Source organism: Megalopta genalis, chromosome 5 (assembly GCF_051020955.1).
Source record: "Megalopta genalis isolate 19385.01 chromosome 5, iyMegGena1_principal, whole genome shotgun sequence".
In the NCBI taxonomy this organism is placed as follows: domain Eukaryota; kingdom Metazoa; phylum Arthropoda; class Insecta; order Hymenoptera; family Halictidae; genus Megalopta; species Megalopta genalis.
The window spans coordinates 13596065-13620452 of NC_135017.1; the positions used below are offsets into that span (position 1 = coordinate 13596065).

The 24388-nt window shown below is 41.7% G+C and overlaps 1 long non-coding RNA gene across 1 annotated transcript in view; it reads left to right on the forward strand.

The window, feature by feature from the left end:
- Positions 1-19295, forward strand: part of LOC143259481 (uncharacterized) — a 38199-nt gene extending 18904 nt beyond the window's left edge. Inside the window, exon 3 of the long non-coding RNA XR_013033418.1 lies at positions 19046-19295. This is a non-coding gene — a long non-coding RNA (uncharacterized LOC143259481). The remainder of the gene's footprint in view (positions 1-19045) is intronic.
- The last annotated feature ends 5093 nt before the right edge of the window (positions 19296-24388 follow it).

Sequence of the window (24388 nt, forward strand, 5' to 3'; positions counted from 1 at the left end):
CACAGTTCACGATTTACTTGCAACTTCTTACGCTGCGTACCGCCCGATACAAAAGTCCCCGGCATAGTTGATCGATTCGATATAACCGACACGATAAATATGATCGATACAGTTCGCACTTGATGCAGCGGCTACACTCGAGACAGTTGATACACTTCGCACAACTGCTCTGCAACATCTACATTATATTAACTGTATCAACCATATCGATCATCTCAACCATATCAACTAACTCAACCATATCAACTTATCCCCACCACGTCGTCGACCGTGTTGCCGGCAACACGAACTATGTTAGTCATGTTTGCCGTACCAACTGTACTTGCTGGAGGTGCATCCGTAGGAACAGTTAGAGGCCCTCTAATAATAAGAGTCTCACGAAATAACGTCCGCGATTCTGATCCGTGCTACCACACGTTTATCACGGCGTGCTTCCATACTTTTTCCGCTTCCATACATATATTTTTCTCTTCTTTTTTTTTTTTTAATACATTGATATGATAGTTCGATACGATGGTATCTGAAGTGTGCCGCGTTTGTGATATCGCGCCGACAAACGATATTACTCGGATCGATTTGATTCGGTGAAAGGAAAAGTAAAACAAAGGACGATTAATTTATTCTTGTCGCGTAGCCGTCGAACCGTCGACTGAAATAGAACACTTTGTTACGCGCGAGAATTCACCGCGAAATACGAGATCGAATGAAACGATTATAACAATAATCCAGTAATGACCACCGAACGCATGCGATTATCGAATCGCGAAATTGGGAGCGTGTTCGGACAACGCGCAGCGGCCCGACGGTCGATTTCGATGGCCAAAAGTGAATTCCACCGGTTTGTCGCGTTTAAAAAATTCGCTCGACATTGAACCGCGGGTCGCCCGCGATTTTTCATCGTCGGACAATACTTTCGACCTCGCGATATTCGTGGCCGCTGTCGGCGGCGAATATTCGAGCGGGCTGCTACGGAACGATCCTTGGGCCGACGGTGAAACAATTTTGGCCATCGAAGAAGGATTCTAGACCGCGGCGACGGAGTGCCGCGATGCTTTTTCTGTGCGTCGGACGCTGCGATACGAGTATCGCGACGGAACAGAGGACGTTTCGCTCGCGAGGAATCGCGGCGACGGCGACGACGACACCTCGCAGTCGAATTTTCCGGGTTTGCCGAAACGGTACGGGCCGGGAATGCCAATCGGTCAGGATCCATAATGACGGCTCCCCGTTCCTTCGTAGGAGTCGAAAGGCTAAGGCGCATACGTAATGCGTATCTGGAAGCGTGGGAGCCACGCTCGAACGGCTTCCTCTCACGGCACTACCACGCTTTATCTTGCGTTTATAAATAAGCCGACCTCTCTTTCTCTCTTTCCCTCCTTTCCGTCGCCGCCGCCGCCGCTGCTGGCTGCTGCCTGCCCCCCTTTGCGTCCCCCTACCACCGCTGCCACCCCTTCTATCTCCTCCTTTTCTTTCCTTTTGTGCGTTCGCTCTCTCTCTCTCTCTCTCCCTCTCTCTCCCTCCTTCTCGATCTCCTCTCTCTCTTTCTCTCTCTCTCTCTCTCTCTCTCTCTCCCCGTCTCTCTTTAGCAGAGTCGAGCAACTCGAACGAGGCGACTCAACTAGGAGAAGGAGGTGCGCTCTTCAGTTCCGGCTTCCAGCCACCCGAGTCTATTAATACTCGATTCTAGTCTCCACTTTGCCCTCTCTTTCCCTCCCCCTCCTCGCTCCTCCGCCCCTCCCTCCGGAGTCGCTACCGTGTCTCTCCCCCTCTTCCGACTCCTCTTGCCCTCTTATTGCGATTCTTTGTCTCGACTTGTTCGCCTATATTGTTGGCGCGCCGGTGCTACGGCGAGAGAGCCCGATCGCAGTTCCGCGGAAGTCTTCGGATCTGGCCAGCTTTCGGGAAACGACGGCTTAACCCCTAGCATGCCGGCACGTTGCCATATGGAGCCGCTAATGTTCCATCGTGTTACCAATGTTTTGGAGAATTGGTTCGGTGTTGGGGGTAAGGCTCTCCCAATCGTCGAGGCTGTCCGGGATGCCGTGACTTCTCCCGCGTTGTCCCTCTGCTTGGAAACGGGAATGGAGAACTTGGGGAGAGGGGATAACGTGGTGAACACAATTTTTTGAACATTCGATGTTTTATCGGTAGAATGTAATAGGTTTAATTTGAGGGTCAGTTAGGGAGAATTTACTGTTTGCAGTTTTTAATTCCAAGATTCCATAAATGACCCGTTACAGCTTCTCCTTAAATTGTTACAGTTTCCCGCGTGCTGCGTCTCCGAAAAATTTTTCCAACGGAAATGAATTATACATAAAAAAAGTAGAGATTCCAGGCTTTAAAATGAGTTTAGTCTCGTTATTCTACGATTTTTGTTCGCGAAGTTACAGGATTTTGAATATCGTCGATGTTTCGGGGGTTGGAAATTTCGTGTAAAGTCAGGTGCGAGGTTTTTTATCCACCGTGTCGCGAATAAATTTTTTTAAAGAAATCGACGGACAGCGTCCGAAAGTAGATATTTCAGGCTTTAAAATGAGCTTAGTTCCATTGCTATACGATTTTTTTGCACAAAATTATAGCTGTTCAGATATCGACAATTTTTTCGGAAATTTGGAACGTCGACGAAACTAGTAAAATCTATAACGAGGATTCCCACCCACTGTGTTGCAAATAAATTTTTTTGAACACATTGATCGATGACTTCTGAAAGTAGACACTTCGGGCTTTAAAATAAGCTAAGTTCCATCGTTGTACGATTTTTTTTCACAAAATTATAGCTACTCAAATATCAACATATTTTTCGAAAATTCGAGATTTTATGTAAAATCTAGAACGAGGTTTCCCATCCGTCATATCATAAATCAATTTTTTTAGTAGAAACTGACCAATATCACCGGAAAGAAGACACTTCGGGCTTTAAAATGAGCCGAGTCCCATCGTTGTATGATTTTTTTTTACGAAGTTGCAGCTGTTTGAATATCGACAATTTTTCCGAAAATATGAAACTTCGGCAAAAGTAATGGACGTTCCATTATAAAATCATTCGACTTTATAAAGTTGCTTATACAATTTTAAAATAAATAATTTTGAAATAAATAAAGAAAGATGTTTCCGTCGCTAGAACAATGCCACCGAAGAACGGAAATTAATCAAGAAAACACGTTATCTCTGATTCGCGATCGATCAAAGCGGCTCCTGATCAGCGGATATCGATCACCGGTTTATCTCGTGACGATCCGTCTCGACGATTCCGTGAAAAGAACGTCGCACGGCTGGTGAAAATTTCCGCAGGCAGACGTATCGGTTGCGGCCACGTTATAGATTTCCAGGAATTTCAGCGGAAATATTCTCGAAGTCTTGTACGTCGCTTAAGAAATATACAAGTTTTAATGGATCATTTAATACCGTTAGTCTTCGTATCCACGAAGACTGTGTATCGATTGTGTAAGAAAATCATTCGTGAATTATTACAGTACCTTCTTTTTCCTCCTCTAATTTGGTTTCCCCCGTTTCTTCCGGTTTCGTCAGTTTTATCCTTTCCGCTACGAATTTTCTTTGCATCGTATTTTCTTTTTCACGAATTGCGCGTGCGTTCGCTAGAAACAATACAGGGTGTTCCGTAATTACGTTAATAATAATAATCCGGAAACGGGTGATTCCTGAGATAATTCGAAGTAACTTTGTCCTTTGCGAAAATGCAATCCGTGGCTTCGTTTACGAGTTATTAACGAAAAACCGTGGCCAATGGGAGGCGTGCTCCGCTGGCGCGCGGGGGCCGAGCCAACGAGCGGTGGACGCCCAGTTCCGCTGATTGGCTCGGCCGTCCAACGCCAGCCGAGCTCACCCCTCATTGGCCAGTGTTTTTCGTTGATAACTCGTAAACGGAGCCGCGGATCGCATTTTCGCAAAGGAAAAACTTGCTTCGAATAACCTAAGGAATCACCCCTTCGCTAGTTCACATATTTGCTAGTTCGAAGTACTGCCGATCGCTAGGAACCGCAGCCAACTTCAAATAGGACAATTTAATTAATAATTTACCGAAGCGCGGCCGTGTCGCAGGAGAGACACGACGCTATTGCTCGTAGTTTTCTTAGGGAATTAGGGTTGCCAGAATTTCGGCGGCAGATGCGTATCGGCCGAAGGATCACGCCGAGGCGAGGGCGCGGAATCCGTGTCGACGCAGAGCGGAATCCGCGTGGCCGAGGAATGCACTCAATTATGCAGGACACTCGAATCACGAGGCGGAGATATTCTAGTCGCGTGTCCGCAACCAAATCGGTTCCAATCGATTGCGGTCGTTGCGAGAATTATCGGCCGACCGCCTCCCTCCCCTCCCCCCCTCGCGGCCCGCGATTCTTCGACCGCCGCGCCGGGCCTCATCGGCGACCAATTAATTCGAGCCCGAACGAACGCAAACAAGCCGCGCCCGAACGCCGATCTTTCTCCGCACGATTATTCACGGAAATATTATTATTATTATTAATGTTATTAACGTTATTAGAAGTTGTTTCGGCGAACATGGTTCGCCAAAGGGGGGAGGGACCTCAAGGGTGGCGCTCGGTTCAGAACGCTGAAATGTTACCGATATTAATTATTTTCTTTAGAAATATGGGGTGCGCTTTTTTTAATACTTTCCGGGGATTTTATTGTATATCTTGGCGGTACGAAAAGATTTTTAGATGGGACACTTTTCAATTTTTATTGAATATTGGCGCTTCGGACTCGAAGCAATTTCAACTGCGAATCCAAAATAATTTCTCTGACTTACAGTATTTCCATGTTATATTACAAAGCGCGTTTTATGCATATGAAAATGAGTCTTGCGACCAACAGTTACCCTTCCAACAATTTTATAAATTGAAACTTTGGTAATACAAACATTCTCTTGGAACGCGGTGTAACAATTTCAGCGGTGTCCCAGATTCGCCGCTCGAGTGCAAAGGGTTAATCTGTTCTATTATTATTATTATATTAAATGAGAAACAGAGAAATATTTTGCTTTTACTTCGCGGCGTCTGGAGGGTTTAGCAAATGAATTTTTATCGAATCTGACAGAGAATTCCAGAGAATAATTTAATCTATCCGATAGAATTTCGGTAAAACTGGCAGAGCCGGAAGATAATTCGAGAATTCTAACGTGATTTCTAATGAATCCGGGGGACCTGCGGAATGATTTAATTCGTGAATTATCATAATTTGTGAATTATCATAATTCCGACAGATTTATAAATATTATATAATCTATCGAGTTCACGCAACGAACGTCGGCGCGATCCAGTCGGTGCCCTCGCCACAATTTTCCCGATTTACGACGATAAACGCCGACGGGAAGAGTGTTTCAGCTGCGAGAAATCGGATGCCAGCTGTCGCGAGAAAAGAAAAGAGCTCGGCCTGTAATTAGAAGAAGGGATTAGGGTGTTTATCTGCACATAATTCTTGTTGTTCCTCGGACCGGACCGATAACGGCCGGCACTTCCGCGGACTCTCGATGCACTGATAAGCCGTTAACAGTTCGCGTTCGCGCGGAAACACGTCAGACTCTGTTATCGGGCTGAGGAAAAACTGGTCGTGCGACCGTGTGTGTACGTGTGTGTCTGTGTGTACGTGTGTGCGTGCCTCGACGGATCGGCTTCTTCTTCCGTATCGATCACCGTCGAACGTTCTCCGACGACATTCTAGATAGATTTTCCATTATTTTTCGTATCGATCGTCTCATTGAACGTTGCTCGAACAATCGAGGAATATCTGGTTAATGATCGCGATAACGATGCCCCGCGACCGACGTGCGCGGACACCGTGTCGTCAACGTATTCGAAGCCGTCGGATGTGATCTTTGCTTCCTACACAGATAGCGCGATGTTTTCGTCGCCTTGAATACAAATTCACGCCTCGTTCCAATATCGTTTTGTAATTTCATTCGTTGCCGGATTAATTCGGCACTTGATTCGTCGAATCTGCGTCGTCGCGGTATTAATCGCGAAATTAATATGCCGAGTTAATCGCGAAATTAATCGTGAAATTCGTCGTAGAATCGTTCGTGATAATTAACATGTCGAATTAATCGCGAAATTAATCGTGAAATTCATCGTGGAATCAATCTTGGTAATTAATATGCCGAATTAATGGTGGAAATAATTTGTCGAAACATAGAAAATTATGAAATAATTAGGCACTTGATTCGTCGAATTGATGTCCTCGGAATTAATCGCGAAATTAATCGTGAAATTCGTCGTAGAATCGATCGTGATAATTAACATGCCGAATTAATCGCGAAATTAATCGTGAAATTCATCGTGGAATCAATCTTGGTAATTAATATGCCGAATTAATCGTGGAAATAATTTGTCGAAACATAGAAAATTATAAAATAATTAGGCACTTGATTCGTTGAATTGATGTCCTCGGAATTAATCGCGAAATTAATATGCCGAGGTAATCGCGAAATTAATCGTGATAATTAACATGCCGAATTAATCGTGCAGATAATTCGTCGAAACATACAGAATTATAAAATAATCGTGGAAATATTTGTACAACGCGAGTTAAGTTAATCCGAATGAAATTACGCTAAATAATAAATCGAAGCGTATCAAAATATAGCAAATAGTTAACAGTTCGAGACAGATAATCTAAGATATACTAAAATAGTTGATATATATATATATATATATATATATATATATATATATATATATAAATCAACTATTTATATACTATCTGTAATATACCAAAATAGTTATAGTTTGTACACCGAGTTAAGTTAATCCGAATGAAGTTACGCTAAATAATAAATCGAAATAGTATAGCAAATAGTATAGCAAATATAGCAAATAGTTAACAGTTCGAGACAGATAATCTAAGATATACTAAAATAATCGATAAACAGTGTTTTAAATGTCGAGCGACCGCGACGCCCGAATAACGGATTCAGCAACGGCCGCGGCGAAACGATTGCCGCCTGACTGAGAATTCGCACATGCCGCGTTCCCATATTGTATTTTAATTCGGTTAATCGTATAATTGATCAACGGATTTATTATTGGTAACGCGCTGAGGTTCCCCTCCGAAGGAGAAACAAAAAACCGGTGGCAACCGGTCGAGCGCTCGAGGAGCAGCGGCGATGGTCGTCGTCCAGGAAGTAGGTGCGTCGAACGTAGTTCCTACTTTCGAGGCCGAGACGGTCGTAATAGCGATCGGCATTGTCGTGGTTACTGTATCGTCGCGCTCGGAAACAGAGACAACGGAGATAACAGGGGCCAGGAGAGAACCGGCCGGAGAGAGACGGAGAACCTGGTAATCTGTGGGATAGGACTAAGAAGCAGCGAGGCATGTCCAAAGGAAAGGAAGCTCCGCGGACCTCAGTTCCGCTCGTTCTCCTCTTCCTCCATCTCTCACCGGTTCCCAACCTAACCGTGGTTTCCCCCTTTGAAAATCTACGACCGATTCTCGTTCACCAGATTTTTCACTTCGCGGCACAGCCGAACCTATTGTGCTCGTATCTGCCTCGCGGACGTAGCTTTAGCCACCGAAATCGTTCGCTGAGAAATCAGTGGAAAGACTATTGCTGTGCGTCGTTCGATAGTGCAGTTTATATATTTAATACACAGCTGATGTTTCTAATGTAGTTGATATATTTAATGTAGCTCATATTTTTAATATACAGTTGATATATTTAATATAGTTGATAGTTTTAATACAGTTTATGTATTTAATATTGCTGATAGTTTTATTATAGTTGCTATATTTAATATATCTGATATTTTTTATATAGTTGATATATTCAATATAGCTGATATTTTTACTATAATTGATGTACTTAATACACAGCTGGTATTTTTAATATAGCTGATATATTTAATGTAGCTTCTATTTTTAATATAGTTGCTCTATTTAATATAGCTGATATTTTTAATACAGTTGATATATTTAATATAGTTGGTATTTTTAATATAGTTGATATATTCAATATAGCAGATATCTTTAATATAATTGATATATTAAGTATAGCTGATAATTTTGAATATAGTTGATATATTTAATATAGCTGGTATTTTTAATATAGTTGATATATTCAATATAGCAGATATCTCTAATATAATTGATATATTAAGTGTAGTTGATAATTTTGAATATAGTTGATATATTTAATATAGCTGGTATTTTTAATATCGTTAATATATTCAATACAGCAGATATCTCTAATATAATTGATATATTAAGTATAGCTGATAATTTTTAATATAGTTGATATACTTAATATAGTTGGTATTTTTAATATAGTTGATATATTTAATGTAGCTGGTATTTTAACTATCAATTGATATATTAAGTGTAGCTGATAATTTTTAATGTAATTAACGCCTTTAATATATAGCTGATATTTTTAATATAATTGATGTATTTAATACAGCTGATATTTTTAATATAGTTGCTATATTTAATATAACTGATATATTTAATATACGTGATATTTTTAATACAATTGATATATTTAATAGGTTTTGTATAGTTCACGTAAATAATGTGCTCTTTATACATATATTTTATGTACACAATGATGCACTTTTTGCCAGTGCAATGGAAATTGTGCAGCTCGAAATTCTGCGGAGAGACTTTTCTTTGCTGGTTATGTTTGTGGGCGTGCGTGTATATTATTTCTGCTAATAATGCAAAAAATCGCATGTAAAAGAAACGGAATACCGAGATATTAGATCAGGACAGCCGGTATCCGGTTATACGTGCACAAGGAATGTCTACGTAACTTGATTGTGTAAATCGCAAGAAACCGGACAACGTTAATGTTTTATTCTGCAAATTTCAACGACCATTTGTCGGTGGAGAAAAAAAAGTTCTAACATAACAGATCCACACCGATTTCTTGCTGGAAATATTTCATATCGAAGATGCGATATTGAATCGTTTATTTGTGGGATATGTCAAGGTAGAATATGGGGTGTACAATGTAGAATAGACAAAGTAGAATAGAGTGTAGAAATAGAAAGTAGAAAATAGAACTTGTAGAATGTAGAATATACAAAGTTGAATATGACGTGTAGAATGTAGAATACGCGATATCAGATTAATATTTGCAAGATACATGTTGGATGTAAAATAGAAAATATAGGAAATGCTAAAATAGAGAATATAAAATGCAAAATATAGGAAATAAAATATAGAATGTAGAATGCAAAATATAAGAAGTAAGATATAGAATGTAGAATGCAAAATATGGGAAAAGAATGTACAATATAAAATGCAAAATATAGGGAATAAAATATACAATGTAAGATAAAAAATATGCGAAAATAAATGTACAATATAAAATGAAAAATACAGGAAAGAAAATATAGAATATAAAATGCAGAATATAGGAAATAAAATATAGAATGTAAAATGCAAAATATGTGAAAATAAACGTACAATATAAAATGGAAAATATAGGAAATAAAATATAGAATGTAGAATGCAAAATATAGGAAATAAAATATAGAATGTAAAATGCAAAATATAGGAAAAAATAAATGTACAATATAAAATAGAAAATATAGGAAAGAAAATATACAATATAAAATGCAAACTATGGGAATGGACGTATACGATGTAAAATGCAAAATATGGAAAATAAAATGTAGAACATAAGATGCAAAATACAGGAAATAAAATAAATTATTCAGTAGTAACTTGCATGAATGTACAATATGGAATATTGAATGCAGAATAGAAAATGATGAATACTCGTGCACTAGACAGTAGAACGCTTGTTCTCCGATTTTTTAAAATGAGTCCTACTTTTTTGAAAATTCTTTCCTCTCTCTCTCTCTCTCTCTCTCTCTCTCTCTTCTCTCTTTCTGTTCGCCGGCGTCACACACACTTTCCTACTGATTTTCACTTGGCGAGACGACGTAAGGCGCACATAAGGTGAAGGTACCGATTGCGTAACATCGATATTATGCAACCCGTGGCGGTTTCCTGCTGTTATCTAATTACCGGGAATAGAAGAACTTACCGAGAGGAAGTTGTAGCCGCCGATAAGTTTCTATTCGAGGGTTCGAATTCTGGTTCTACTTGGTCGAGATCGACGCGATTGGACCTAAGCCGGAGATTTGGATCTTTTTTTATCGCGACTCCGATGCTCGTAATAATCTCGGAAAATATTTGTCGTTGCGTTCGCCAGAGTCTGCGCAATAATTCCGCGCGAGAAATATTCGCGTAACTTTTACGGATCGAACGCAACAAATTGTCAAAGTCGCTTTAATGTTTTACGATCGTAGATTCTCTTACGATCTTTCGACATTTTTTTAAACTGGTTCAAACGGCTAGAATGGTATAGAAGTATATATCGTCGTGCTCGGGAAAGTCTGCAGAACGATGCTATGCAAGGTGCATCGACGTAGCTCTTGTGGTTCGAACACAAAAAATTGTCGAACTCGAACCTTTTACAAGATTGGCGCACGATCCCAGAATATCGAAAATTTCAATGATTATTTGAATCGCTCTTAATATCTGAAACGTTGAAAAAATATACATCATTTTACTCGGGAAAGTCTATAGAACGATGCCGTGCAAGGTGCATTGGCGTAGGCTGCGCGGTTCGGGCGCAAAAAATCCTGAGAGCTGCAGTTCCATGTGGGAGGTTCGAGACAAAATAAATTTCCCTTCGGTTCCACTTTCCCCGAGACAAACCACGGGCCCAGGAATTCGCATAAACGTCGCAACCCGTCGATGAAGCAATGAAAGCAAAAGTTATCGAGTGGAAATGCATATCTGGTTCTAATACAATCACCGAAAGCGGGGAACAGGCATTATGTCAGGTCCGGCGGCAGAAAATCAACGCACGCTCGTATCGATCGGACGTTTGAAATGGGTTAAAATGCTGGGATACCTCATCGTGAATACGACAAATGCTAAACAAAAATATGTTATTATAGTACGAGCTGTTCTGAACAAAATGCGAAAGGTCTCGCGTAATTAGCTGTCTTAGCTTCCCAATAATTAATTCCTCAAGATAGTTCAAACGTCGAGGCGTCGGATACCAGTTTTGCAACTTTGCCAATCTTTTTGCGCTTTGACGGCAAAACTTAGAAAACTCTCTTTCGCGTAGAATTATTCTGCAGACTCTCCCGAGTACAACGGTACGTATTTTTATAATTTTATAAACATTTAAACACGTTTAAACGATTGTCTTAAACCGGCCAGCAAGATTTATCAAATGTTCAACTTCGAACACTCGTTGCGTTCGAACCGCGAAAGTTATGCGAACGCACCTTGCGCGGAACGCTTCCGCAGACTCTCCCGAGTACACCGGTGTACAGTTTTCTAACACTGTGCGCATTAAGCATTGTTTAAATAATATTCGAAGCGACACGGTGCGGCTTTTCGGCGTCGGTCGCGACGATGTCGTTTAAGAAAGTTTGGAGCGTCGCGAACTACGGGAGGACTATTGGAGGATCGTAGAAGGGAGAAACAAAGCGTGAACAGGCCAGTTTTTTCGGGGGGGAACTCGGATATGAAAAAGCTGTCGCGGTCGAAACGATGGAGAAAGTCTGTTTCCGGCTCGAGGCGCCTTAAGGCGTGTTCACACGCCGCCGACGGCGTCGTTTACGCACCACCGCGATTATATAATCGCTTACGTTCGCGAGCAGTAACACGGCGGTTATGACAATCCACCTTATGCCGCTAACCCAATTCCCCCCCTCCGTTTTCTACTTTGTTGCCAAGAAATCCGTTTATCGCCAATTAACCTCTCCGCTAATTCGCGGTTCTCCGTTTCCACCGAACGAACGGTCGCGTTTAATTGCATCGCCATTTTACAACTTATAGAAATTCACTGTTGTTCGTTGTTTCAATTAGTCGCCGAAGCCCGTGCGATCGTCGCTTCTCCTTAATTATATAATTAAAGTTGCAACGATTACGCGCGGGCGTAAATTAATTTAGCAACGATCAAACCGGGCCGCGAATTAATTGAGTTCGATCGTCGCGTCGAACTGCACTTGTAATTTCTGTCGATTGAGAAGAACCGTGAATTTTACGATACTTCGAGCGAGGATTAATTATACAAATGGACAATTGTGGTGACAAAGTAGCGAGCAAAGTTGTCAATTAGCCTGGCCGATCGAGAATCCAGCAGGTTGATAAATCGCGACCGGGAAAATTGGCGATGCCTCGGGAACAGAGGAGGGGATAGTTAATCGTCCTCCCCTAATCACGCACGAAAAATCACATCCAGACTTCCGGCGACGACAAACCGTCGACCCTAACAATCCAGTAGTCGCAATTAGTTTCGCCAGCGCCGAGGTTCTCACGAGACACCAATAAACACTTTAATAACAACTGCACCTCGATACGAACAATTTCTTTGTAGCAGATTAACTATTATCACCTTTGATAGTCATCGCTGAGCTACGGTTTTCATGTGTAAAAAAGAAAAACGGTTAGGTGAAAATTTCAACGATGAAGTTATTCAAAGAATTTAAAGGCATGATAATAGGCGTAATTATGGTATATAATATTAATAATAATAATATTAATGGTCGAAGGTGAAACTTCGATAAGTACCTGACTTATTCAATTTTATTTAATTATTAGTGTTGCTTCAAACGTTTGTTAACATCGAAGAGTCTAAATAATAATAATAATAGTATATAATATTAATAATAATAATATTAATGGTCGAAGGTGAAGCCTCGATAAGTACTTGACTTATTGAATTTTATTTAATTATTAATGTTGCTTCAAACGTTTGTTAACATCGACGAGGCTAAATAATAATAATAATAGTATATAATATTAATAATAATAATATTAATGGTCGAAGATGAAGCCTCAATAAGTACCTGACTTATTGAATTTTATTTAATTATGAGTGTTGCTTCAAACGTTTGTTAACATCGACGAGACTAAATAATAATAATAATAATAATGGTATATAATATTAATAATAATAATATTAATGGTCGAAGATGAAGCCTCGATAATTACCTGACTTATTGAATTTTATTTAATTATTAATGTAGCTTCAAACGTTTGTTCACATCGACGAGGCTAATTAAATATTTATTTGGCTATCGTTGCATGCAGATACAGAAAAAAATTTGCATTTTTCGCAGATATTCGCACGCGCCAGGTATCGTAATTATCAATATCAGTGGTGAAAGTGGCGAAGTCAGTGTCGAAGTCGTTGACTTCGGATTTTCTTCGATCAGTAATTTCGTCGGACGCGTTCGTTAATATATTGTTGATATTAATAAAGCGAGGATGTTCGATTATAAAATCCTAGGGCCGTTTAAAATGCGCGACCAATAACCCCTGGCCGCGCGATTTGGTTTATTCATTAGCGACCTTGCGCCATTAACTTATTGCTGAGCAATCGGGCCGAGTACAGGGCTGATTATCAGATCAACCGCTTTAGAAACAATCAGAGTGAAGTGGCGGAGCCGGTAGGCGGACCAGCGCGTTGGAATAATAGCGTTATTAGAACTAGAAACCATGCGACTTCAAAGGCATTCGTGTTATTCGCCTTTCACTGGCCCGCGCCGTCGCTTTAATACTCTTCAGGGCCGACCTCTTCGAGACCCTCCGCTGTTTCTTGTGTTTCATCATTTCTTTTTCTGCTTCCTGCTGCCCCGGCAAAAATACCTGCAAAATTACCGACGCCGTTCTATCGCCGTAAACAATAGCAGAACGCGTAACAACCGATCCCCGAAGCGTCCGATTCCCGATTTTCGAGAGAGAACGGCGATATCGAAAGCGTCGCCGTTTCGTCAATATTAATCGGGCAACGACGAACCCGGGCTCGTTTCATAGATCGAAGCTTCTTCTTTGGAACGATGTATTCAAATTTGGCGTACGTTCTTTTCTTCGTCGCTTCATCGAGCTTCGAATGGAAGCTGTGCTGCCTGCGCTTTATGGTGATACAAGGTACACGATTTGTAAAGAACTTGTCCCTCGTTTTTGTTCCGCGAACCGGATGACGGAAATTGTACACCAAGTTTCGAGGTGTCGTTGCAAAGGGGAGGCTACGGTCTTTCAAACGAGCCGAGGTTGATCATTGTACGATTTTTTTTCACGAAATTACGACAGTGCCAGTGTCGTCGATTTTACGAATATCGCGGACTCGCGAGGGATTTGCATGGTTAAAGTTGTTCGTCGTTTCTGTTCGATAGAACGGCTACAAAAAATCGTATCGTAAGTTTTGAGGTGTCGTTGTAAAGAGGAGGCTTCGATCTTCAAATCCGTGGCCGAATCGTTCGTGAACAAAATTTTTCAATGATCTGACAGGCTCGTCAACTTGGAGCTTGTTTAAGGGAAAACGTGTCTCCGGTTTCCAACTCGGTACATTAGAAACAAAAATCTGAGCGAAAAACGAGTTAAGAGTGTCGAAAGTAGAAGCTTCGAGCTTTAAAACAAGCGGAGGCTTATCGTCGTACGATTTTTTTTCGCGAAATTACAACAGTGCGAACATCATCGATTTTTCGAAAGTTTTCAAGTTATCGCGGATTCGTACGATCGAACTTGTTCTTCGTTTCTGTTCGATAAAATGGCTAAAAAAAATCGTATCATAAGTTTTAAGCTGTCGTTGTAAAGAGGAGGCTTCGATCTTCAAATCCATGGCCGAATCGTTCGTGAACAAAATTTTTCAATGATTTTACGGGCTTGCGAATGCGCGCCATTTTCAAGGCAAAATGCAGCTTCAGTTTTTTACTCTGTGCGTCACGAAGAAAAATCTTCGGGGAAAATGAGGTACGCGCGTCGAAAATAGACGCTTCGAGCTTTAAAACGAGTTCAGGATTATCGTCGTACGATTTTTTCTCACGAAATTACGGCAACGTGAACGTAGTCGATTTATTTTGTATTATCATAAAAATTCTAGAAATTGTGACTAACAAATTGGAATGCGTTAGTTAGGATAATTGGCGAATAATTGATCAAAGTTGGGGAATATATTGAGTTTTTGCAACGTTATTTCCCAGCAACAGTCGGCTAAAGGACTTATGTAAGAACCTCGTTGACCGGATGCCCGAAGTTGCTTTCCTTTTTATGTTCCTTCGTTGCTTTATATCTCGCTCGTCACGTACAGAGACACGCGCGCGAACGAGCATGATCTATGTATAGGGGCCAGCTTTGAGCAGGCTAAATAATACATTACATAATATATAACAATTAAATATCAATTAAAATTATCTTGCACTGTAAGCGGTTCTCAACGTCGCAAGATATTATAAATGATTATTCGTGAATACGCTAATAATTCTATGTATATGTAATTGTCCTCGCATTAATTTTCGTTCAAAGTACAAGCTTCGCCCTTTAAAATGAGCTATAGACGATTACAATACGATTACTTATCACAAAGTTTCAATTAGCCAAACATTAACTATTGATTAAATCATTTCGCAATCCAAGTCAAGAAACGACTTCGAAAAAGTGAAATTTATAATACCTTTTCTGATCATTTATAAAAAAATTAGCTACGGGAGATGAAAGAGCAGGCTTCGCCCTTTAAAATGAGCTAAATTAGATTGTTATAAGATCGTTTCTCACAAAGTTGCGACGAGTCAAACGTCGGCAGTCGATCGAACCCATCCCTGGAGTCCCTCTGAAACAATACTTCGTGCGAAGTAAAATTCACGATCAATCCTCGCATTGTTGATAAAAAGCAATGCATGCACTGAAAAGTACAGACTTCACGCTTCAAAACGAGCTGAGATAGATCACTGTACGATAGCTGTTCACGAAGTTACAGCAATTCAAACATCAGCAATTGCTGCAACCGTCGCGTAACCTTCCTGAAACGATACTCCCCGAAGAGTGAAGTATATAACCAACTCTCGAAACATCGAAAAGAACAAGTGACGTGAACAAACCATCCTCCCCCATACAAATCAAGATAAATTACACCATCGTGCGATTCGTCTTCAGATAGATAAAATAAATACAGAAACTACACCATTGTTGAAGTTCTACCTTTAACAATTATTTTCGTAGCAAAAGTTCGGCACGAAAAAAAGAATTGAATCAATTTCTGCGGTATTTCAAGAGCGCGTGTTCCTTCCTTTCGCGTATACAATTTTAACGAGCAAATAATTAATCGTGTTCGAATGAAGACATTTCGATGCCGTCTTGTTCGATGAACATGAAATTAATTATGCTCGAAACTGTACTGGAGCCACGGTAATTGGGCCCACTGTCGGCGCTCGTCAGAGCGAAGAATTCAAGAATTCGCCGTTACGAAACGAAAATATTTCGAAGCAGGAAGGCTTTTATGAAGTTTGCGGCTCGAACGAGGCGACGCGACGCGGAGGATCTCGGAAGGAGGGCGTGGCGGAACGAGGCGGTGGGTGGGCGTGTAGGAGGAGGAGGAGGAGGAGGAGGTGGTGGCGGAGGTGGGGTTAGCCGGGCGGCGGCTGGGAGGCATTTCATTTCCTCGGCGACTTCCGGCAAACGCGACGCTTCCGCCATATCGGGGCCGGCGTCGCCGTCGACGTCGTTGCAGCACCAGCCACCGACGCCCGACGTCGACGTCCCTTCGTCTTCCTGCGCTCCCCGCTTCCGGTTCCGGTCCCGGCAACACCCCCCGCACACCCGGCAGCCCCTCGGCCGCCCTTTTTCCTCGGGCCACCCACCGCCGGCCGCCCCACAGTTCCACGCGGCACTTCCGCTTCTCTCCGTCGTTCCCTTTTGCGCTTCCGTTCGTTCCCCAACCCCGTCGACTTCCGGCAACCAGGCATTCTCCGGCCCCTCCCACCGCCCACCGCCCACCGCCCACCGTCCCTCCAGCCCCCTCGGCTCCCCTCGGAACCCCAAGGCAACCCCCGGCACCTCTCGGCCCCACAGCGCACTTCCCTGGGTCCCTGGCAAGTTCCGGAGAGATTATTCCTATTTCAGTCTCTCTCTCTCTCCCCCCCTCTCTCTCTCTCTCTCTCGAATCCCACCAGCCTTCAGGCGTTATCCTAGACGACCTTTCGCGTACCCTGGCGAGACCCCGGGAATCGATGTCGCTGGAATATCAATCTGGCCGACGATTATTCATCCCTTTTGTTCCTATACTGGGTGGCCAACTTTTATACGCCTCGGCTTAACGCGTACAGTGGCGCCCGTGTAAGTATTTACGAACACATTTTGAAACGGTGTAATTTTTTTCCGAACTGGACTAGACGATTGGAATTTTCTTTTAGACGTTGTAAGGATTAGTTTAATGTACGATTACTAATATACTTTGTTTCAATTTCGTTGTTATGCGGAGTTCAATCTTTTCTTCGTTGGTTTGGTTTCTTTGTGTGTATACTGGGTGGCGGAATAATCTGAAACAGTTCAAACAGAAGAGGACGTATACATTTGTGACAGGACAGTGTTGGGGAAAAAGTAATCTGATTGATTATTGACGATTGTAATTTGTTAATTAGTTGTTAGAAATTATTATGAATTTACTAGTTATTAGAAATTATTATACATTTATTGGTTATTAGAAATTTGTTCGTTATTAGAAATTATTCTAAATTTGTTAGGTTTTTCGAAATTATTATATATTTATTAGTTATTAGAAATTTTTGTTAGTTATTATGAATTGTTACAAGTTATCGTAAATCTGCTATTATAAATTATTTTACAAATTACTATAAATCTCTTGTTATAAATTATTACAAATTATTATAAATTCGTCAGTTATCATGAATGCTTACAAATGATTATAAATTGGACGTAACAACTGACGAGGCATAATTGTCGATCATTAATCAGATCGCTATTAGCCGAACTCTGTGGCAGAGGATTCACGGACCGGCTCGGTTCGATTTTGTAACATCGGTTATGATTGAGAAAAATGATACCTGGTCAGATACGGCGGTGTTAAATCGTCTCTTCGAACACTTGACTTCGTTTGAAGAATTCGTCGGCAGCAGGTGTGAAGCAAGGGGGACGGAGGAAGCCGTTTAAATGCGAGTATAGATGGTCCTTTCCCTACCTCAACAGCGATATCTTCGAATTCCCCGGGGGTGTTCCATTTCACTGGCTTTCCCCAAAATCTGTCCCGTGCCAGAAACCATTCCGCGAAGTTGCATAATTTTAAACCAAGGGAGGACGGCGGGTTCAGTTCTTACGATGATCGAACAATCCGGATTAATATTTTAGCAGACGACGGGATTGAAAATGAGAGGGTTCGCGCGACGTGTGTCTGCATTCTTAAGGAAAAAATCGATCGGCGGCGATCGAAGCCAAGGCATCGTTCTTTAAAATAGCGATAATAATAATGTTACTAATAAGAAGAATATTATTTATATTAATAACAAGAAGAATAGTAAGAATATTATTAATAAGGATAATAATAAGAATAATAAGACTAATAAGAATATTATTAATAAGAATAATAATAAGAATAGTAAGAATATCATTAATAATAAGAATAATAGGAATAATAAGAATATTATTAATGAGAAGAATAACAAGAATAATAAGAATATTATTAATACTAATAATAATAAGGTGAAATTTTTCAATCAATCTCGATATTGTTGATAAAGAACGATTCACGGAGATTTCACGGGTTTCTTTAATATTTATATATTAATATATATGCAAATAATGATACTATTCGATTGTCAATGTTGAAAATGAATAAAATCGTGAATAAATAAATAGACGCGTTCTGAGTCCATTAAACAGTAAAAATAATATTTCAAATATTCCGTACAACAGATTGCGGCTTTTCTCTGCGGCGAAATAAAAATTGTTTGCGTCGACGATTCCATCGACGATTTTAATAAACTAAAACCAATAAATTGACATTCCTAGACACTTTCAATTTGTCTGCTGCTTTAAAAATGCTATCCGCTAATTTCCCACAGAAATGCATCGAATCCGCAGCCTAATTTATCGATCATTTCTTATTCGTTCATAATCAATGCTCCTAAACTAAACAAATAAGCGAATAGGTAGATACTAGGACAGGTCACGAGCGAAATGAAATCATTTTGGCCGACGAAATCAGCGAAACAGCCGTGGCCGTGCGGACGGTATAGAAAACGGGTCTGGACGTTCGTCGCTGTTGCAGGAGCAGCGGAAGGGCAGCCGAAGGAAGAAGAACCTGCCAGTAAAAGCCGAACCTGTGCGCCGAGAGTAGGGTGTATAGGTCATCCGACACCCTGCCAGGTCTCCGGGGTGAGTTAAATAGTATCATTCCCATATGGAAGGGCCGCGGACTGCGTCGTAAACCATGCGAGACACCATCTGTGACCGTTTCGACTACGCGCTCGCTCCCCCTCGCTTTTTCCATCGATCTCTGGTGCCACCCCCCCACGCGTCCCCCCATCCACCCCCCTCTGACGCCGTTACCTTCCACGAAGAGCACTGATCCAGCCGTTTTCTGGCCGGCCGTGCTCGACAGCCAACGAAACCTCCGAAATCTCCGAAACCTTCGAAATCTCCGGGAGGTCTTCCCCTAGGGATCGACGGCCGAGGATTGCGACACACGTGAGACCTCCCCGGGAATCACTATGCTGCACCCGTGCACGCCACGCCATGCCATGCCGCGCCGCGCCGCGTCATCCCGTTTTTTCCTCGGCCCGTTTTTTTCCGCCCCGTTTTTTCCCCCCTCCGACGGTCTTTCGTCGCATTTCGAATTTCCGCCGAGCGTCGCTCTCGGTTTTCCGAGATCCAGGCCGTGGAACGGGGCCGTCGTTTGCCACCGGGGTGTACCCGGTATGGATGTAGCTTCGATATGGGACCGTGATCGCGGCGAATGGGAGGTGTTACGGCTCATAATTTCGGGTAACGTCGCGTCGAACGAAATCCGGGGCGCAGGCTGCTTAGGTCAATGGGACGTTCCAGACGCTGCACCGAGGGCTAGGACGATCGTAACGCGATGCACCGCGGCTCGTTTTGAAGCGCGAAGAATCCGCTTTCGCCTCCGCTAACTCTTCTTCCCCGATTCCGCGAGGCTCGATTTCAAATTTCCGGTTTTCAAAGACCGCGACCGTATCGGTCGCGAGGAACTTCGACGACGGATATCTCCGCGGGCAAATTTGATCTCCGATCGGAGCCACGGCACGTCGAAAGCCCGCGGTCTCCCCTTTCGAACGAGCACTCGAAACTGGACGCACGATTTTTCGTTTCCGTTTTATCGCGGCTCGAACGGGGGCCGCGCGCGGTTCCGGCGGTGCCATTGGCGTAGCCGCGTCGCCGGCGACAGCGACGAGCGTAACGGCAAAGACATCAAAAGGGTTCTCTTCCGAGGAATTTTTCGGCGAAAGAAGCACGCGGATAGGTGACACGCGGAAAGGATGGTAAAAAAGCATTAGGGAGAAAAGGCAAAATGGATTGAGGGTGGCGCGAGGGGTTGAATTATAAAGATGAAAGCCGTTGTCAATAGGGAGGTCCACCGGCACCCTTCTCTTTATCCTCTCTTCCTTTTTCTTCCGCCCCTGCCCCTCGTCGTTCACTATTCCGTTCCCTCGCCCCTTTCCGCCGCCCCTCACCCCCTTCATCGTCTCGCTTTTTCACTCCCTCCCTCTCTATCTCTCTCTCTCTTTTTCTCCCTTTGGCTCGGTCGTCCCTTTCATCAGCGACGCCACTGATACACCGCACACCTCTGAAAATCGTTACGGCTCTTTATGATCGGCGACGGTGCCCGTGAAATGGTTCATCTTCTTCTTCTTCATCTTCCGCCTCTTTTACGGTCAATTGTTTCCAACAAAATCATTCGGATCGCCACTTTATTTGTCCATCGTCGAAACTGTCGTTCCCGAGCTGGATCATGGCCCGTGGAATTGGTAATTTTTCGGTATTTTATGTTCCTCGGGTCAGATTGGATCATCTCCCACCCACCCCTCCCCGCCGCCCCGTCGTTCATTCCGTTTCCACAATTTATTTCGTATTTTATACTTTGCATCGCGTCCTACTTTCTCCATTCGCTGTCTCCGCCGAAACGCCGTTTTCCATATTTCATGCTGCCCGGGTCAGATTGGACCCTCCCGTCTCGTTCCAATATTTATTTCATATTTTGTAGGTTAATTTTGGAGATAATCGTCTTCGTACGAGCGTATATTTTATAATAGAAATTATACGAAGTTTAAATAAATCCAATGTTGCCATTATTATGTTTTTAATTTTTTAAATTTATAAATCGTGTTTATATTTTTATATTTTATATTTTATATTTTATATTTTATATTTTATATTTTATATTTTATATTTTATATTTTATATTTTATATTTTATATTTTATATTTTATATTTTATATTTTATATTTTATATTTTATATTTTATATTTTATATTTTATATTTTATATTTTATATTTTATATTTTATATTTTATATTTTATATTTTATATTTTATATTTTATATTTTATATTTTATATTTTATATTTTATATTTTATATTTTATATTTTATATTTTATATTTATACTTATATTTATATACTTATTTATTTATACTTATTTATCTTTATTATTATTTATACCTATAAATCGTGTTAAATTGAAACGGCGGAAGTACGGACGAATTGAAATGGCGAAAATAGTTCGAGCTCGAACGGGGGGAAAGTGTCAGAATTGGAAATTAGAAGGGAAATGTTTGCGCCGAGAACGGCGTTGCGTGAGAGGAAGGATAGCGTGCGAAAATAATCGGGCAAAAATTCAAGAGAAAAATCAAGTCGTGCCGCAGGCTAAAGCCGGAATTGATTTGACCTTGCAAAAGGGTGCGCGCACCCCCGAAAGAGAGACCGAGAGCAGGATTCCCAGCTGCGACCGAATGACTAATACGCCAAACGTTCGTTCGTTCGGGGTGCGAGCAGATTTTCAAGGGTGGAAACGAGCTGCATCGAATCCGCAGATCGAACGTGCACGCGACTCGCACCCTTCTTACTATCGCATTCGTTCCTTCGGACAAGCAGGAAATTTTCCACCCCCGACAACAATCTCCCGTTCAAAAATCCTCCGGACCGATCTTTCCGACCGATCCGAAAATATCTTTTAACAGTATTATCATCGCGTGAAAATTAATACCGTGAAATAAATGTCAAATGCCGAATAAAATGCTGGGCCATCATAAACAACACTAAAATATTCTTTATTAATTTTTCAATGTATAAGATAAACTCCACGTTGGAAAAATTAATTAAACAGGGGATGAATTTTGCCACCGACATGCCAGTCCATTGTAAACAACCGACACACATTTTACGAACGTTTCAATCTGTTAAATAAATTCTACGTTCGAGGAATTAATCGATAGGGGATGAACCTGCCTCCCGAGCATTAAACATCCTAAGCAATAAAAATACATTTCACGAATTTTGCAACGGATTAAATAAATATCGGGAAATTGATCAAACAAGGTGCGCGGATTCACCCTTAATTGCTGCGCCATTGTAAACAATCGAAATACATGTTTGCCAATTTTTCAATGTACGTAAAGTAAATTCTACATTCGGAAAAATCAATTGAACTGGGGATGTGTTTACTCCCTAAATGGAGGATATTTTACCCAAGATGAAAATATTTTATGAGCTACATGCATCGCGTATACGAAATAAATACAAATAAATATTGTATCGCCTTAAAACAAGTATCGGAAAAATTCATTAAACATGCGGATCGATTTACCCGCTAATTGCTAGGCTGTCGTAAACAATTGAAACACGGTTTATCAGTTTCTCAATATGCGAAATGAACGATTGGAAAATTAATAACATCGAACGGACCGAGTCCATCCTCCCCTAAATACTACCCTCGGTCTCGTTCCCCGTTAGGTTAGGCTAGTGGAATATTACACGGCGATTTTCGAGGCCGGTTACCGATTCGTCTCGCGTGTTACGACTACCCCCATCGGACCGAGAAAAACAAGGGTGGAACACACTCCTCGCTGCGATCATTCTTCTTCACGAACGGTCACGTTCCCAACCCCTGCTCCACGGAATCTGACTGATCGATCGTCACCGACGATCCTGATTCCTGCGATCTACGTCTTCTTTTGCCTAAACGTTTATTTATTGTTGAAGACGTTCATGTGTTTATTGTTAAAGACGTTCATACATTTATTATTAAATATGTTCATATATTTATTGTTAAAGACGTTCATATATTTATTATTAAAGATATTCATATATTTATTGTTAAAGACGTTCATATATTTATTGTTGAAGACATTTACATATTTATTGTTGGTGACGTTCATATATTTATTGTTAAAGACGTTTACACATTTATTGTTGAAGACGTTCATATATTTATTGTTGAAGACGTTCACACATTTATTGCTAATGACGTTCATACATTTACTATTAAATATGTGTTATTATTAAAACGTACATTTATTGTTAAACAATTGGCTTCAATATTCGATCGTTAACAACTTTAATTCTCAATTGTCTCCGAAAACATTCTTTCTGCATACGTTTACTACAATCACTACGAATTACAATTCGTATTTTAAACATTTTACCATTTCTACATAAACTCGTCCCACAAATTCCCCATTTCATCCCGAAATCCATGATTTTTCAAAAATATCGCCTTGCTGGACAGCTCCGAAATCATTTCCCCTAGGTATCCGAGCGTCCGGAAAATTCCCTAGACCGTTAAAATCGATCCAAACGTTTCAAAAGGCGTCGATAATTTTTTAAAACGTCGCACACTCGCCGCCAGACCCCTCCCCCCTCCCGGACGTTTCGCTCCTGGCGATCAAGGCGTTCGGAAAATTCCCTAGACCGCATAAACCGATCCCAGCGTCGGCAGCGTCGACTCGTTACCGCTCGACGACCTTTTCCTTCAATAGTAAAATCAATTAAAGTCGCTCGAAACTGTCCGTGTGTACGATCGAGCCGAGGGGCTCCCACATATCTCGGGAACGAGAGCCTCTCCTTCCTCCTCCCTCCCCTCCCTCCGCCGCTCCGCCAGCCGCGGCTAATCTTTCTCTTCCTATCTCTGGCTCTCTGCCCCTTTTGTTCGTCGTTCTGTCTCTCGGTTCTTTTATCAATCGGCTATTTGATTGCTTTCGGTCCCACTATCGAGTTAACTCGTTCGAGTGTCTCTCTCGCCCCTCCGCTACCCCCCGCTCCGCCCTCTTTGTCTTGGGTATCTCGTTCCTCCTGTTTGATCCATCGCCTTGCTCCTCCTCCTCTCCTCGTTGCCTTCGATTGACCCTTTACTCGGCCAGACGTCGCTGCAGCCGGCCTCTATTCGAGCTGACGACGCGCCGCGCGCATTGCACGCGCAACCATACGCGCGATTTTTCGCTGCTTTTCTTCGACGATGCTGTAATCGGCCGAACAACGACGGAACGGTTCTATTTCGGCGAATAAACGGACCGGCCAGTTGTCTCTACGATTACAGCAATGTCTCCCTAACTGACGCAAAAATTGTCCACGAAAATGGACAATTGGGGAATAGGAGAT